This window comes from Hemicordylus capensis, chromosome 6, assembly GCF_027244095.1.
Source record: "Hemicordylus capensis ecotype Gifberg chromosome 6, rHemCap1.1.pri, whole genome shotgun sequence".
In the NCBI taxonomy this organism is placed as follows: domain Eukaryota; kingdom Metazoa; phylum Chordata; class Lepidosauria; order Squamata; family Cordylidae; genus Hemicordylus; species Hemicordylus capensis.
In genome coordinates this window covers 151,066,515-151,083,229 of record NC_069662.1, presented here as the reverse complement: position 1 = coordinate 151,083,229, position 16,715 = coordinate 151,066,515, and positions in this window count along the sequence as shown.

Here is a 16,715-nt window from a genome sequence, read left to right as displayed (position 1 = left end):
GCTTAACTTCTGTGCTGGGTAAAGTGATGGAAAGCATACTTAAGGACAACATTGTTAAACACATAGAAGAACAGGCCTTGCTGAAGGAGAAACTGCATGGCTTCTGCAAGGGCAAGTCTTGCCTCACTAATCTTTTGGAATTCTTTGAGAGTGTCAACAGGCATGTGGACCAAGGTGATCCGGTTGACATAGTATACTAGGACTTCCAAAAAGCTTTTGACACAGTTCCCCACCAAAGGCTCTTGAGTAAAGTTGGTAGTCATGGGATAAGGGGACAGGTTCATGTGTGGATTGGAAACAGAGGGTAGGAATCAATGGAGAGTTTTCACAATGGAGAGAAGTAGGAAGTGGGGTCCCCCAGGGATCTGTACGGGGACCAGTGGCAGGATCGCTCCTGATCCTGGCAGTCCACCCCCCAGTAGCCCTGGTTTGAAACCCGAGCTAAATGTGAGGTAGGAGGATGCGTGAGAGCCTCCTCCTCACTGCCTAGTCTTGTGGGTGCTTGGGCTGCCGGCAATGCCTCCTGGGCTGCCAGAAGCCATTTTGGGCATAGAGGCCAGGGGAAGCAGCGGTCTGGCAGCCAGGAGATATCCCATTGCACTGTGCTGCTTGAGTAGTGCATTGTGGGATATCTGGTAGCCCAGCTATCTTTCCCCCAACTCCCACTCGCCATGCCCGTTGCCGCCATGCTGCTCATCTGGGTAAACAAGTGGCAGAGCCCTCTGTGGGCTCGGATCGTGTGTGTGGGGGAAAGCAGGTAGGCTCCTGCCTTCCCCCCACATGATAAGTGGCTTCTAACCGGGCCTGCTCCTGATGATATTTTGTGCCTTTTGTTTTCCTTTATATTGACGATGGGAGAATAGAGGCATTCTGCATTGGATCCAGTGGTGGTACATGGGGGGCTTGTGCTGCTATCTTTCCATCTCATCTACCTTGAGTCAGACAGTGCTGGGCAAGAATTGAGCTGGATTGCAGCTACTGCAGCACCATCTAGTCTGTGGAGCTTGCTGTCCACTGTCAAACATCTTTGAGCACCATGAGTGCCTCATCTTCTCCTTTGCCTTCTCCTGGAGCTTTTACACACATGGCTTTTAGATCGCATCCCCACCGGAATGGAGGCTGCGAGTCCACATTTCAGCTGGATTAACCCCGAAGTCCCTGTGAGCTCAGGGGTGGATGAAGCTTTTTGCTGCCTGTAGGCAACCAAAACTTTGCCACCCTGGCTTGAGGGGCTCAGTGGCTATTCTTGTACAGGGGAATCCGGCAAGGATTCCCCTTTATAAGTAAAGGGCTTTGTGGTGGGTTTTTAAAAAAATCCTTTTCCCATGCAAAGAGAGCCCCCAAATGGGCCCAAAACAGCCTGACCTGTCATTTGAGAGGCAGGCAGGCCCATGAGAGAAGTTCTTGCCACCATCTCGCCATGCCCTCACCATCCTTCCACCATCCTGATGCGCAGTGGAGGATTTTAAAAGGTAGAAAAGGAAGATTTAACTTTTCCCCACCCAAGCCCTTTACTTGCACACCACTCCCAAAATTTTGCCGCCCCTCAAAATTTGCCACCGTAGGCAAGTGCCTCTATTGCCTATGCATTAATCCACCCCTGTGTGAGCTATCAGGGACCAGTACACACCCAACTCCACTTTTCCCTGAATTACTGCTGCGCATTCTAGCTTGGCCCGAATTATGTCTCGGGTAAAAAATCGTCTATTTGCAGCAGCTTTTTTTCTTTTTTTAATGAGCTTTCTGGTATGCCTCACCACTTCTCCCCTGATGTTTGGAGTGGCCATTGCCAGTAATTCAGCTTTTTTCAAAACTCAATGAAGGGTGTGTTGGGTATGGTCTGCTCTGATTGATTTGCAATGGGGAGTGCTTGTTGGGAAGGGGTTGTGGCAGAGTGGTGAAATTCAATGGAGGGAGACATTTCTGAGTTAAAAGCAAGCATGGATGTTACATATGCAGAATGGAAACGACAGGTTCGATATAACCTGAGCTTTTTGTGTTTGAGCTGATACCCCGAGCCTGCATTTTTCTTCATCACAGAGAGAAAGCAATTATTTCTACTTTAAACTTACATGGCCTCTTAAATGGTCTGGGGTGGGCGTGGGAAGATGAGGTGATGAAGGCAGTCAGATATGGGTCAGCTTAGGCAGGTTCTTCAGTTAAGCGTTCTGTTGTTTGATCCGGCTGCTTGGCAAACTGTTCTTCCATAACGAACTGTCAAACTAACCCCCACCCCGCAACCAAAAAAGATCTCTCTCCTCCTCTTCTGGGCATGTGGTTGGTTGGAGAAAAAACCCAGAGCAAGCTGTGGGGACACAAACAGGAAAAAGATCTGCAGGGATTGCGGAGAGGAGCTGACCCTATGTGAATGGTCCATTTAATCCCCCAAATTAAACATCTGAATTAAAGAATTTAAGCTCTTCTGATACCCCGCGGCAGGAAGCCATGCGTGAATAACTCCCTGGCGGACCTTTCAGTGAAGCAGTAGAGCCAGCTTCCTGCCTCTCTTCTCTTGTTTTCAGATCTTGCCCTCACAGGAAATTGTGGCACATGTGGATTTGTGTGGGTGGATTTAAAGCAGCTATGCTGAGAACTGGATGCCCCTTCTCTGACTCTGCTTGCTTTTGTAGGGTTTTTTTTGGGGGGGGGGTGTCACCCTCTTGAGGTTGAGATCACAGGTACGTACATGTTTTGCCTGTATGTGTGTCTGTGAATATATACATGCATCAGCTCTTAGAGAAGAGGGCTTCCCCCCTCCCACAACTATTCCTAACCTGCATATTCATCTGTGGTCTCTTGAGCAAGTCATTCATCTCTCAGCCTCAGCAGTCTGCCTTCCGTAAAATGGATATTGCAGCAGCAAAAGTGGAGTCAAAGAGCAGTTGGGTGTTTGAGTCTCCAAGCCCACCTCTGTCTTTCTCATGAATCTGACCCTGCAGTCACCATTGCCAGGGTTGGATATGAAGAGTTCAGGAGACGAGGCAACAGAGTGGGCCTCATACCCCTTTGGATCTACCACCTCAGCCATGTACAAAGGATACACCATTGCCCTTGTCCTCAGATTCAGTGGACTCCCTGGAACACGGGTGGGCAAACTTGGCCCTCCAGCTGTTGTTGAACTACAACTCCCATCATCCCTGAAGACGGGAGTTGTTAAACAAAAGCTGGAGGGCCAAGTTTGCCTGCCCCTGAGAGCCTCAACACCATTCACTGGAGACCTGTGGAATAGGTCCTGGCCTTTGTAGTCCCTGGACGATAGGGGAGGAGCCTGAGGCAGGAGTTCTGGGTCTCTGTATTATTAATGCTTCAGTCTGAGGGAGCTGTTGCTGAAACAACATCCCAGTCTTTTGAGTGGATGCTCAACCTGGGATGTTGCCAGCTTCTCCTCTCACTCCAGCTGCCCTAACCTCAATATTGACCCTTCCTGGACCTGACCTGACCAAGGCTTACCTGATCAACAAAACCAGATAAGACCTGATCTGCCTTGCTTAACCATTTGACTCCTTGCCCTGGTCCTCACATTGAGCAGGGCAGTCTTGTACTAGGAATATAGGAAGCTGCCTTGTAATGAGTCAGACCAGTGGTCCATCTGGGTTGGTACAGTCTACACGGTCTGGCTCTCTCAGATTTCTAGAAGGAGTCTTTCTCAGCCCTACCTGGAGAGTCAAGAGATTGATCTTGGGACCTTCTGTGTGCAAAACAGGTCTTTCCCCTATGAAATTTCTGATCTTGAGCAAGTTACTTATTTCCAGCATTCTTTTTCCAGCAAGCGGTCAGCCAAATGTCCTTGGGGTGATTATAAGTAGATCATAACGGTAACATAATTCCCCTTGTTTGTCTCCAACATCTGGTATTCAGAGATATGCCACTTCTGAACATAGAAATTCATTTAGCTATCATAGCTAAGAGCATGGGCTTCCATGGGCAGAGCTGGGGTTAAGTAGGTAGGTGGAGCTTGGTGTGAATGGGGCCATGAAAACAGTGCAATTGGAATAGCTTTTCAGGGTGAATGGGGCTTGTGCCCCCCCTCCCATTTTTGAGCTACCTGCCACCTCTGTACAGTCATAGAAAATAGGAACAGAGGAAGCTGCCTTATACCGAGTCAGTTCATTGGTCCATCTAGTTCAGTACTGTCTACTCTGACTGGCAGCAGCTCTCCAAGGTTTCAGGCAGGAGTCTTTCCCAGCCCTACCTGCAAATGCTGCCAGGGATTGAACCTAGGCCCTTCTGCATGCAAAGCAGATGCTCTGCCTCTGAGCTACAGACCTGCCCCCTAAAAAGACGTTTACCAATCTTGTCAACTGCAAATATAAGAAACAGGTATCTTCCTGTTTATGTATGAACAACCTGGTGCCACAAATATAACCGTGAACAGGAAATATTTCACTCAAAATGGTGTGGTGAATTTGTAAAGTCTCTGTGGTTAGCAAAAGATAAATTCCTGGTGGGTCGGGCCCAAAGTAGATGAGAAATAACAAGATCGGTATGTATACAGTGCCTCTGCTGCTGTGCCAATGGCTGTTCCCAAAGACGACTGCATTCAGAAAATAATTTGCTCAAAGCGAGAAAGATATCTGAACCAATAAAGGGTTTGAAAAGGGGGGGGCATGGGGGAGAGAGCGAAAGCAAATGCATGCTGATCCTGTAACCAACTCTCTCTGCTTTCCCTAACTGCCCATGGCAGGAAGAACATGCTTTGATTTTTCATGATGTAGAACTGCAAAGGAGCACTATTATACGCAGCCTCTTTTGCATATTCCAGCTGTACAGACTGGAAACTGCCGAATTGTACTTTCTGGATACATCATAGCAATGGAACTCTGGGTTGCCTTGACCTAAAGAATTTGGCTGGACGTTTTGAAGGTTATTCCATATATGGAACTCTCTGTTGCCTGCTGAGTTACGCGTGTAACTTGTTTTCAAGTCGTATTATGCTTTCCAAGGGTTTTTTCCCCTTCCAACTCCCCCCGCCCCCACAAAAGTCAGCAGATGCCAGGAAATCTCACGAGAAGTTGTGCACTGACTCGCACTGTTTGTTTGCTTTTGAAATCCGTTGCCGTGTTCTTGGTGGCAGGGATATGAAAATATCGGCTTGAGTAAAAGGAATAAAATAGGTTTGGGTGTGAGTGTATGCCAGGACCATTCTGGTCATTGCTGTGCCATTTGAAATCGGAGAAGGGAAAGGGTGGGAAGGGAAGAAAAAAAGAAAACTACAGCAGAAACATGCATTTACGAAAAATCTAAATGGTCAGAGGTGAGCCCAGTCCCAAGACTGAAACTTCAAGCTGGAGCTTCCATGTTCAGAAGCTACCAGTCTCTGCTAACTAAATAATACCTGCACCTCCCCCATGTCAATTTGGATCCTTGCCCCTCTCCCCAGATACTCAGAACTATATATATATATATAATAATCTAGCATGTGCAAGGCGATCTTGTCTAGTGTGGGCCTAATCTTCACTGTTAAGTGGCTACTGCCCTCTGTAATTAAAAATTCCTTTAAAATAGTGTTTCCGCTTATTGCGTACCTAAAATGACACATGCACACCTGGAATAAGCTCCCTCTTGCATTCTCATTCCATGCACTTTAGAAAAGCAAGCTATGAACAATGTGGCCGTTGGGGACAGAATTACATTTTCAGATCTCCGCAACTGCAGCTGTTCTACGGGGGGTGGGGGAGAGCTTGGGAGATCCTTACCTGGAAAGGAAGTAGGTAGGGTTGCCAAAATTCCATTGCTTGAATATGGGACACAAGTGTGTGTGGCAGGTGGGGGGTGACTTGGGGGTGAGGTCATATGTGGGTGGGATCATCCTAGAAGCCTGAGTAGCAGGCTTCCCCTGCTAATTAGCCTACCCCTGCTAACTGAGCAAAGAGGCACCTTTTAAAGCGGTGATTCTCTAAGATTTAGCCAGGGGAGAGCAACCGGCTGTATCCAGCCCCAGCACAGCATCCCTCCTGTGTCTGTTGCTGGTGTCTGCCTTCTTATTCTTTTTAGATTGTGAGCCCTTTGGGGACAGGGAGCCATCTTATTTATGTATTTTTTAATTTTTCTCTGTAAACCACTTTGAGAATTTTGTTGAAGAGCCAGCGTGGTGAAGTGGTTAGAATGCTGGACTAGGACCGGGGAGACCCGAGTTCAAATCCCCATTCAGCCATGATACTAGCTAGGTGACTCTGGGCCAGTCACTTCTCTCTCAGCCTAACCTACTTCACCGGGTTGTTGTGAGGAGAAACTCAAGTATGTAGTACACTGCTTTGGGCTCCTTGGAGGAAGAGTGGGATATAAATGTAAAATAATAATAATAATAATAATAATAATAATAATAATAATAATAATAAAATTCAGCCATCCCAGGTCCTTGGGAAGGACTCGATGTCTGGATAAAACAAACCAGTCAAAAACACCAGTCTGACTGTGTAAACAAGAAATAATAATAATAATATATAAATATCCATAGTAGTGGTAGCAGCAGCAGCAATGCATTTGTAAAAACAACATCAAAACAAACCCCATCATTTCACAAAGCTTCTTGTTCACACAGATCATACCCCATAGACATAGAGCAAGTGTCAGGTGACAAATTAAGAGAATCCCCCAGGTTTAGACACACATTACATCCCCGCACCTTCCCCACTGAAAACCTCAGTGAAAGGCTTTTTTATCTGCCGGAAGTGGTGAGTCAGTTAGCAGGAGTCTGTTAAGTCTTTTTACATTTGATAAGTAAACAATTAGCAACTTGCAAGATGTAAATAAAACCAGGCAATGGCTCCTGCAAGTTTGCCAAGCAACTGGGGCTTCTTTGGGGAACTTTGTTGTTTCTTTTACATTATACTATGGACTTCACAGACTTCAAAGGGCTCAATGCAAATACAATGAGGGATGAGGAAGAGCCTCAGGCTCTGCCAATAAGATGGGGAAAACAGCATCCCGTCTGGGACAAGAGATTTTTGCCTGAGATATGGGACTTCCCGTATAATACAGGACTGTTGGGAATGCTACCAGTAGTGTTTTTGCTAGTGGAAACCTATACAGTAAATCAATGGCCAGAGGAAACTGGCACACAGTTTCATCCCCATGGAGCCGGAGTTGAGGGAGGAAGCTCCTCCCTCATTCAGGCCTGATTGGCTGTGTGGGCTGTCTTTCTGTCAAGAAGGAAGCCCGCACAGCCAGCTCCCCCACCTCTCTGCAGTCTCACTGAATGCAGAGAGGCAGCTCACCTGTGTTGGGAATTCTCTCTGGTAAGAGATACACTTCTAATATAGCAGAGTGCGCAGAGGCAAAACACAGCAGAGTCTGCCCAGGCATGCGTGTTTGCTGAGAGCAAAAGAAACTTGGAGCCAGTTCATAGTTTCAAATCAATATAAGGAGTCTTTATTGGAGAACTCCATTCTAGATAGGAAAGTGGAGAGATAGGATCTCTAATCCAGCTAGCTAGCTGGATGCACATGGATGCATCTCTGCACACATGGTGCAGGGAGAGAGGAGCTTGCATGTTGCAAGGGAGAAGAAAGGGGAAAGGAAAGGAGGAAGAGGAAGTGGCGGGCAGGAAGGAAGGAAGTTAGTCCCTAAGAGTAGCAATCTACATACCAAAGGGATAGTGTCAGAGCAGTAGAGAAGGGATGGCCAATGTCTTGACCTCTCTAGCTCTCTGACTCACTAGTCTGTCCCCCTCTGTCATTGAGAATATGAGACAGCACAAAGTCCTTCACTTCCAACAACCTACATGTCCAAAAGCGGACAGGGGATCGGAGGGAGGGGGGTGCAGAACCACTGGTCCCCCAAAACTGATGCAAATAGTGGATTTTTTTTTTACCAGGCTCGGATATCAATCGGGCTACACTGTAATGTGCAGTGAAAAACCAGAATTGTGTGTGGACTGCTCCCTGATAACTTGCAGGGACTTCGGGGTAAGTCTGGCCAATATATGAATGCCAGAGGAGATGCGAGTTGTGAAAAACTGTGTGAAAAACTTCCTGTGTGAAAAACTTCCAGGGGACTGTAATGACTTTGCTGGAGTGTCAACTGCATGTGCTCGGGTTCATGCAGACATATAAGGTAAATGGCACTTCAGCTGACACTGAAGCCATTTCCTGCTTTGCTTTTATGAATTAGAGCTTGCCAAAATCCACTCTTTCGCTCAATTACAGCAAAAAAACAACAACCCACAAACCCTGTGCTGATTAGGAATAAAAGCTCTGCATTATGTCTCTTTGCGGTATGCACACACACTCAGAAACATGCAATAATCAAACAGCTCAAGTGTCATAATGTTACTCGTTTCCTGTTTGCTGCAACTGTCTCTTCACCATCCATCATAATTGCAAATGGGTTACGTAAGCAATTCAGCTGGAGTTCCTGGAGTTCTGTCTAATGTATATGATGAACTTGAGAAGTGCTGTGTGCTAGCAAGAGGTGAGCTAAGGCCAAATTCATACCTGCCAAGATTTCAGCAATGGAAATAAGGACATGCTTGTAACTTCTCCTTGGAGGTCTTCAGGAGAGCCTTAAATAGCTATCCTTTCCACCTGGCTTTTGAGGATATCTAGTTTTAATTTTAATTTTAATGAGATTCAATCTGGTTTAAATGGTTTATTATTATGTTTTGTTGATTTTAATGTACAGTAGACCGTCTTGAGCCATTTTAGGAAGAACGGTATATAAACTGAATATCATCAATCCTTGGTATACCAAGGATAACGTCCTATGCCTCTCTGCCTCTGTACAGAGTGGGCCGTGTCCTGACTAGTAGTGCCATGAATGAGTCTGTTCATGCAAAGTCTCTCAAGGAGGAGAGCTAGTCTCCTCCTTGAGAGGCCTTGAAACAGGAATTTATTAGGAGTGTGCACAAATTGTGTTGGCACCTCTAATTCAAGGCACCAAAACGAGTTGAGTTCCCCCAGCTGAAACGTTTCAGCCCAGGGTGGTGGTGCTTTAAACAGAGGGAGGCAGTTCTTACCTGCCCATCCATTGCTCTTCTACTGCCCCCTGCTGCCCCAGCACAGTACTGGCCATAACAAAAAGCCTCACTGTCCATTCTTACAAGCGACACTATGCGGCAGCTTCCTTTTTGCAGGCATCATCTAGGGGTGTGCAAACAGGTTTGAGGTCGAACAGGTTCAACCTCAAACCTGTTCGGTTCGACGGTCCGGCACTGGACCAAACACCCCCCAGCACCAAAGTCGTATATGCCTGGTCCAGTTCGAGTCTGGTTCATATTTGAACCAAACCAGGCAAACTGGTTTTGTGCACACCCCTAGCAAGCATGAATTGTCCCCCTTGCTAAGCAGGCCCTCCTGGTTTATATTTGGATGGGTGACTACATGCTAATGCTGTCGGCTGTAAAAAAAAACAACCCTTTAGGGGATGGAGCCATAGCTCAGTGGTAGAGCATCTGTTGCATGCAAAAGGTCCCAGTTTCACTCCCTGATATCACCAGGTAGGGCTGGGAGAGACTCTTGTCTGGAAACTTGGAGAGTCTCTGATAGTCAGTATAGGCAATACTGAGCTAGATGGACCAATGTTCTGACTTGGTGTAAGGTACTTCCTTTGTTCCTAAGAGGATTGGGTGTACCCCATTCCCAAACTGCTCTTTAGACCCACCAAGCCCTTAGGGAATATTTTCAGAGGGAAGGGGCTTCAGAGAAAATGACTATATCTTGGGCCCCATAAAACCTCTGTGAAAAAGCACCCTATGGTCCATTGCTAGAAAGAGAAGCCTATTCCATTCTGCTGTACAGGTGAAACTCGGAAAATTAGAATATCGTGCAAAAGTCCATTAATTTCAGTAATGCAAATTAAAAGGTGAAACTGATATATGAGACAGATGCATTACATGCAAAGCGAGATAAGTCAAGCCTTAATTTGTTATAATTGTGATGATCATGGCGTACAGCTCATGAAAACCCCAAATCCACAATCTCAGAAAATTAGAATATTACATGGAACCAAGAAGACAAGGATTGAAGAATAGAACAATATCGGACCTCTGAAAAGTATAAGCATGCATATGTATTCAGTACTTGGTTTGGGCCCCTTTTGCAGCAATTACTGCCTCAATGCGGCGTGGCATGGATGCTATCAGCCTGTGCCACTGATCAGGTATTATGGAAGACCAGGATGCTTCATTAGCGGCCTTCAGCAATTGTGCATTGTTTGGTCTCATGTCTCTCATCCTTCTCTTGGCAATGCCCCATAGATTCTCTATGGGGTCAGGTCAGGCGAGTTTGCTGGCCAATCTACAACAGTACACTGTATACTTTTCAGAGGTCCGATATTGTTCTATTCTTCAATCCTTGTCTTCTTGGTTCCATGTAATATTCTAATTTTCTGAGATTGTGGATTTGGGGTTCTCATGAGCTGTACGCCATGATCATCACAATTATAACAAATTAAGGCTTGACTTATCTCGCTTTGCATGTAATGCGTCTGTCTCATATATCAGTTTCACCTTTTAATTTGCATTACTGAAATTAATGGACTTTTGCACGATATTCTAATTTTCCGAGTTTCACCTGTATATAAAGTTCATATTTCTATATAATACACTAAAGTCGTATGTGGCAAGCCCCACCCACACAGTGCTTTACCAGTCGAAGGTAACAGAACAGAAGCACCATGGTGATTGGGCAGTGGGGATTCCATATGCAGATTGGGAAGAGGAGTAATAGGAGGTGAGTGAGTGAGCGGGTGAGGAGGGGGCGTGTGAATGAGCAGGGAGGGGGCAAGCGAGTGAGCAGGGAGGGGGTGAGTGAGCAAGTGGCAGGAAGGGGTGAGCAATGGGGATGGGGCGAGCAGCAGGGGGTGAGCAGCAGTGAGGAGGCAAGTGGAGGGGAGGGATGAGCAGTGGGGAGAGGTGAGTGAGCGAGCGTGTGGCAGGGAGGGGATGAGTGACAGAGCAAACAGGGAGTGAGAGATCGAGTGAGCTGTGGGAAGGGGGTGAGCAAGTGAGAGGCAGGGAGGGGGCTAGTGAGTGAGTGGTGGGGAGTGGGTGGGGAGCATGCAAGTGGGTAAGTGAGTGAGCGAGTGGCGGGGAGTGGACAGGCGAGCAAGTGGCAGGGAGCAGGGGAGCGGGAGAGTGGATGAGTGAGCAGCGAGGAGTGGGTGAGTGGGTGGGGGTGGGTGGGTGAGTGAGCAACTGGGAGCGGGTGAATGAGCAGTGGGAGCGGGCGAGTGGGAGGGAGGGGGTGAGTGGGCGAGTAAGCGAGGAGTGAGCAAGCAAGCGGCAAGGAGGAGGTGAGAGAGTGAGCGGTGGGGAGGGCGAGTGAGAATGGGTAGCTGACTGGGCAAAAGTGAATGACACCATTTGCAGTGGGAAAATACATCAGAAAGGCAAAAGAAGGGGAAGGGAGACATCAGCATTTTGGAGGTAGTTTTTGAAGACCTAATGGTTTTAATATATTCAGCATATGGTTGTAAATTGAATGGAGCTACTGCAGTATAAAATATGAGTAAAAACATCCTGCTTGCGCTTGGCCAAGATATACAGAGAAGCTTGAGGCATGTTACTAGTAGTATCCCTTAATCAGACTGGGCTTCTCTTCCATTCTTCAAGGGCTGATAAATCTTCACATCCCCCAAAGAATATTACAGCTTCTAATGGTCTTATGTGATTAGCAGCTTGAAACAAGACTCACTCAGCTGTACTAAAAACACCTAGCAAATGAAACTGTATTAATAATTTAGCTTTTCACTATTTCCTGTTCACAAGTTTTCTTCACAAGCCATGATCAGTGCTTTTGGTTGAGTCTGATTATAAGATTCTTAAAAAATGTGAGAGTGTAACTTCTAAACGCAGAGCAAAACATGATAGCAGGCATTTTTAGCATATTTTACACCTGTGATAAAAACACAAAGGATGAGGTTTGGAGGGTGAGGTGAGGGTCTCTGTTCCCATCTGTTGTATCCTAAGCAGCATGGGAGCGAAGTATCCATTCTCCTTGATAATACAGATAATTTATACAGTACATATATAATTTATTCAGTCAGTGTTCAAAGGTCAGAAATTAGCACAGTAATTTTTATGGAATCTTTGTAAGGCAGGTTGGAATATTCTGCATATTGTGGGGTGGGGATTGAAATGGAGATACCTTGGCTTGTTGAAGTGCTGATCTACCTGCCTATCTACTCTACCTACCTACCTTCCTACCTACTTACCTTTTAGGGCTGCATGAAGCTTTGGAATCTGAACCAGACCAGCATAGAGGTTGATCCGTGTCAATTTAGTCCTGAATTGGCAGCCAACGGATTTGGGTTGGATCCAATTCAGGGACTGGATTTTTTAAAATGAGTTTGTGTAGAAGTAGATGGAATAAAATATAAAACAAGTTGTTCTAGTAAGAACTAGACTGCCTACTGTCTTTGCACTATCCTTACAGTTGTACCAAATTTGGTTTAAATTGGTTCCCACTTGCACCTTAAAAGTTGTGTGTCCACCATCTTGAATCAGGGTAGATGATATCATTACAAACTATGCCCTTGAGCTGACCCTATGTGTCCCTACACCTATAGCCAATTTGGATCAAATTGGTTAGGTGATTCACAAGCTAGCCCAATTACACCTCAGTTGTTCACTTGTCTGCTGTCTTGAATTGGTGTGGATGAGATCATCTCAAACCATGCTATTGAGATGTCCCTGTGTGTCAGTCACTACAAATGTACCAAATTTGGTTCAAATCAGTTAGGCAGTCCACAATGTTTATACACCATCTTGAATTGGGGTGGATCACATCATCACAAACAAAGCCATTGAGCCATCCCTATCATGTGTCCCTACAACTAGGGATGTGCAAACTGGTTCAAATTTGAACTGGTTCAAATTTGAACCGGTTCTGTTCAATGGTTCAAATTTGAACCAAACCAGCCAACAGGTTTGAGCTGCACGTTCAAATTTGAACCAAACTGGGGGTGGTTCGTTTTGAACCAGTTTGAACCGGTTTGAATTCCAACCGAACCGGGGTTTTTTCCCCCCCAAGCAAAACCAAAACGGAATCTCCCCCTCCTGGTTCGAACCCAGTTCAAATTCAAACCAAACCGGGCAAACCAGTTTTGTGCACATCCCTACCTACAACTGTACCCAGTTTGGTTCATATTGGTCCAGGCATTGCAAAGTTGATGGAGGTGAGATACACACACGGATTGGGACACACACGAAATGCTGGGTGATCTCATAAGCCTACTCAAAAGAAGGCTAATAAAAATGTGCCCATGTTTCACATGTTATGATATACACACCCACCCACCCACCCCAGCAATAGGGATGTTCTCTATATAGAAGAAATGACATGTGTGAACCACTCCATAATCCTCACAGGGCAGATGTTAAAGTTCATAGGGAAGTAGATTTTATTACTGGAACAACAGTGATACATCAACATTTTAAAGGAAGCCAACGCAGAACAGCCAAGAAATTAGAGCAGAAACAAATTCAAAATTTGACAAAAATTTCATCATTCAGATAAAATATCTTCATTCTTGTCCACAGTCCAGGACTTGCACTGCAGACAAAGCTAGTGAACTGGGGCTGTCAGCCTGCACCAAAGAGGAGATGCACCTCACATCAGAATACCGCAGGGCTGCCACAGCAACAAGACCAGAATGAGCAGTGCTTCCTCTTTTTACAGCCCAACAAGAATTCTCATGAGAGGCAGGGCTATTGTCAAGCCTTCTGGGAAGCACTTAGAAGACAGCCAACCAAGACAGCCAGGGAGGAGGACTATTCCCTTGCTCCCAAGGACTCAAATGAGAAGCAGGAGAGCTCAGAGGAGAGTGAAGCAGAATCCAGGGTGCTACAGCCCCTGCCCTGTACACCTGAGGCCCTGGAAAAGGGTATAGGCTAGGCCAGAGTCTGCTGGTTGACCACATTATTTGACATCACCAAACTGTGAGATTTAGTACTTTTATGCCTTTAATATCCTTGGCTGAATTGAATTAAGAAGAAGAAGAAGAAGAAGAAGAAGAAGAAGAAGAAGAAGAAGAAGAAGAAGAAGAAGAAGAAGAAGAAGAAGAAGAACTTCCAGTATTCTGTCCAACCGATGAAATGTGATTAGCCTACCAGTAATCTTTGAGGATCAAGCAATAGGTCAGTGGCAGTACATTTACTTAGCATGCAGAAGGTCCCAGTTTCAATCCCTGGCATCTCCAAATAGGGCTGAACAAATAGGGCTCTTGCATCTCTCCAAGCTGCTGTTTCATGCTGTAGCTTCCAAGGTTCTGAAAGAAGAAGAAGAAGAAGAAGAAGAAGAAGAAGAAGAAGAAGAAGAAGAAGAGATCTGTTATTTTAAACTGAGATTTCTTTGAGCAATGCAGTTTATATATTGTTTCATAAATATTGTTCATGTTATTAGATATTTGTATTAGATCACTTGCTCCTGTTTCTGTCTCTTTGTTATAACGATGTATTCCAGAAATTTTTTAAAAAATATATTTTTTTAAATCCCTCAACCCAAGCAAATTTAAACTGGGAGTCTTCCCCCCCACCATAGACACAAATTAGTTTCATCTCAATAACACATTACTTTAGATTTTCCCCCTGTCCTATCCTGAGGGCCCAATGATTTTTGTAGGACACTTGGTGCAGACAATGTGGAAAAACAAAACATTAATTTCTATTTTTATTATGAGCTTTTCAATATTGGTTATGCAAACTGGAAATTATGTAATGATCATAAGCATCTCCACACCTGTTCCAAATATCACAAGCTCTGCGAAGCACATGTGTTTGCTCCCATATGCCCCATAAACGTTTTGTCTCAGATTTGTCGGCCATTAGGGAAGACAGTGCCTGCTTCCAATTTGGTACATCCACTAGCCAAACTAGCTTCCAACGCATTACGTGATTCACATGGCACTTACCCTAAGTCTGTAGACCTACTAAAAAAATTAAAAGATGGCAGTCATCCACTAAAGTAATATTTATCTGTGGCAGACACACACACCACATATATTGTTACTGTGTTTCATTTCAATTAGCCATACAAGTCTTGTTTACCAGAAATTTCTAACACCACATACGATGATTCCGATGATGAATATTTATATACCACTTTTCAGCAAAAGTGCCCAAAGCGGTTTACATAGATATAAACAAACAAACAAAATGGCTCTCCATCCCCAAATGCTCACAATCTAAAAAGAAACAAGAGATGTACACCATCTGTACTGGATATGGAAGATGGACTTCCTCTTCATTTGATGTAACAATGCCTTTTCCAACCTTTATAAACAAGCATATCCTTTCTGTCTGAAACCTTCTATTCAGGTACCTCAACAGAGATTTTTTTCATGTGTGAGAATACACACACAAATTCAGGCCATGCAGAGGCCCATTGTGTAGGCATGGTAGCCTCCAAAATGGCCACCATGCTGGGGGTGGGGGGAAGGCCCAGACGGGCCTGAGGAACGGTCGAAGGGAGGGAGGGAGGCTGGTGGGGAGAGGGGGAACCTCTGTGGACCCACTGCCGCTTTGGAGGAACCCCACCCGCAGAGGGATGAGACCCAGCGTGGTGTAGTGGTTAAAGTGCTGGACTAGGACCGGGGAGACCCGAGTTCAAATCCCCATTCAGCTTTGAAACTAGCTGGGTGACTCTGGGCCAGTCACTTCTCTCTCAGCCTAACCTACTTCACAGGGTTGTTGTGAAAGAGAAACTCAAATATGTAGTACACCGCTCTGGGCTCCTTGGAGGAAGAGCGGGATATAAATGTAATAATAATAATAATAATAATAATAATAATAATAATAATAATAATAATAATAATAATAAATAGGGATGTATATATATATATATATTTAAAAATAATAATAATCCACACACACCCCTGGACAGAACTGAACTAGGGGGTGTTCAAAGGGGTGCTGGACCGAACTGGCCCGGTCTGGTTTGGGTCTGGTTCGGACCCGAACTCGACCGGACCAGCCGTTTCCATGCACACCCCTATCACTGACTCAAATGGAAATTGGACCCATGGACAATGCTTCATTTTATTTTTCAGTCCTCAAAAACTGGACTACATCATTCCCACCGTGCAGAGTTGCCAGGTGGATGAATGACTTGACACATGTGAAGAAGACTGAGAGTAAAAAAAAGCGTACGTAACCACTAAGCACTGATGTTATCACAGCTTGCTGTGTGTATAAAATATCACAGCTGTTTATTATGACTTCATTTATGTGGGAGGCGAATGGAAGCTGTGGATTGCTGGGAGACACCACAGTGTGCTAATTGCCATCCGGGCTGTGGCCATCTTCTGCGTATAGAGAGATAACTTAGATTAGAGGTTTCTTGTGTTTATTATGACAAGATCCTGCCTTTAGCCATATTTATAATCATGGGAATGTTGCCTGTCCTCATACGTAGGGAATGTGTCTACCCGAAACTAGCACACTGATACTGAACAAAGAAAGGCTTTTAAGTGCCGCTGGTGGGATAAACTCAATCTGCTTCGATGTCATACTTTAATCTCTTTATTTTTTCCATTTTAGGCACCAGCATTGTTTTTCAAAAGAGAAATAGTGCGGTTATATGAACAAATGAAGTAAGGTTCATTTAACAAGTATTCTGTGGGTTTTGGCAGAAAATATAAGAGACACATTAAGTTGGTTTTGTCAAGTGGACTGGTAGCAGTTGTAGTCTAATGTGCACACTTCTTTTATGTGGAGCTTCATAATCCACATATGATAATACTAGAACTCTGTCATGTGGCATTATTAATGGGCAATC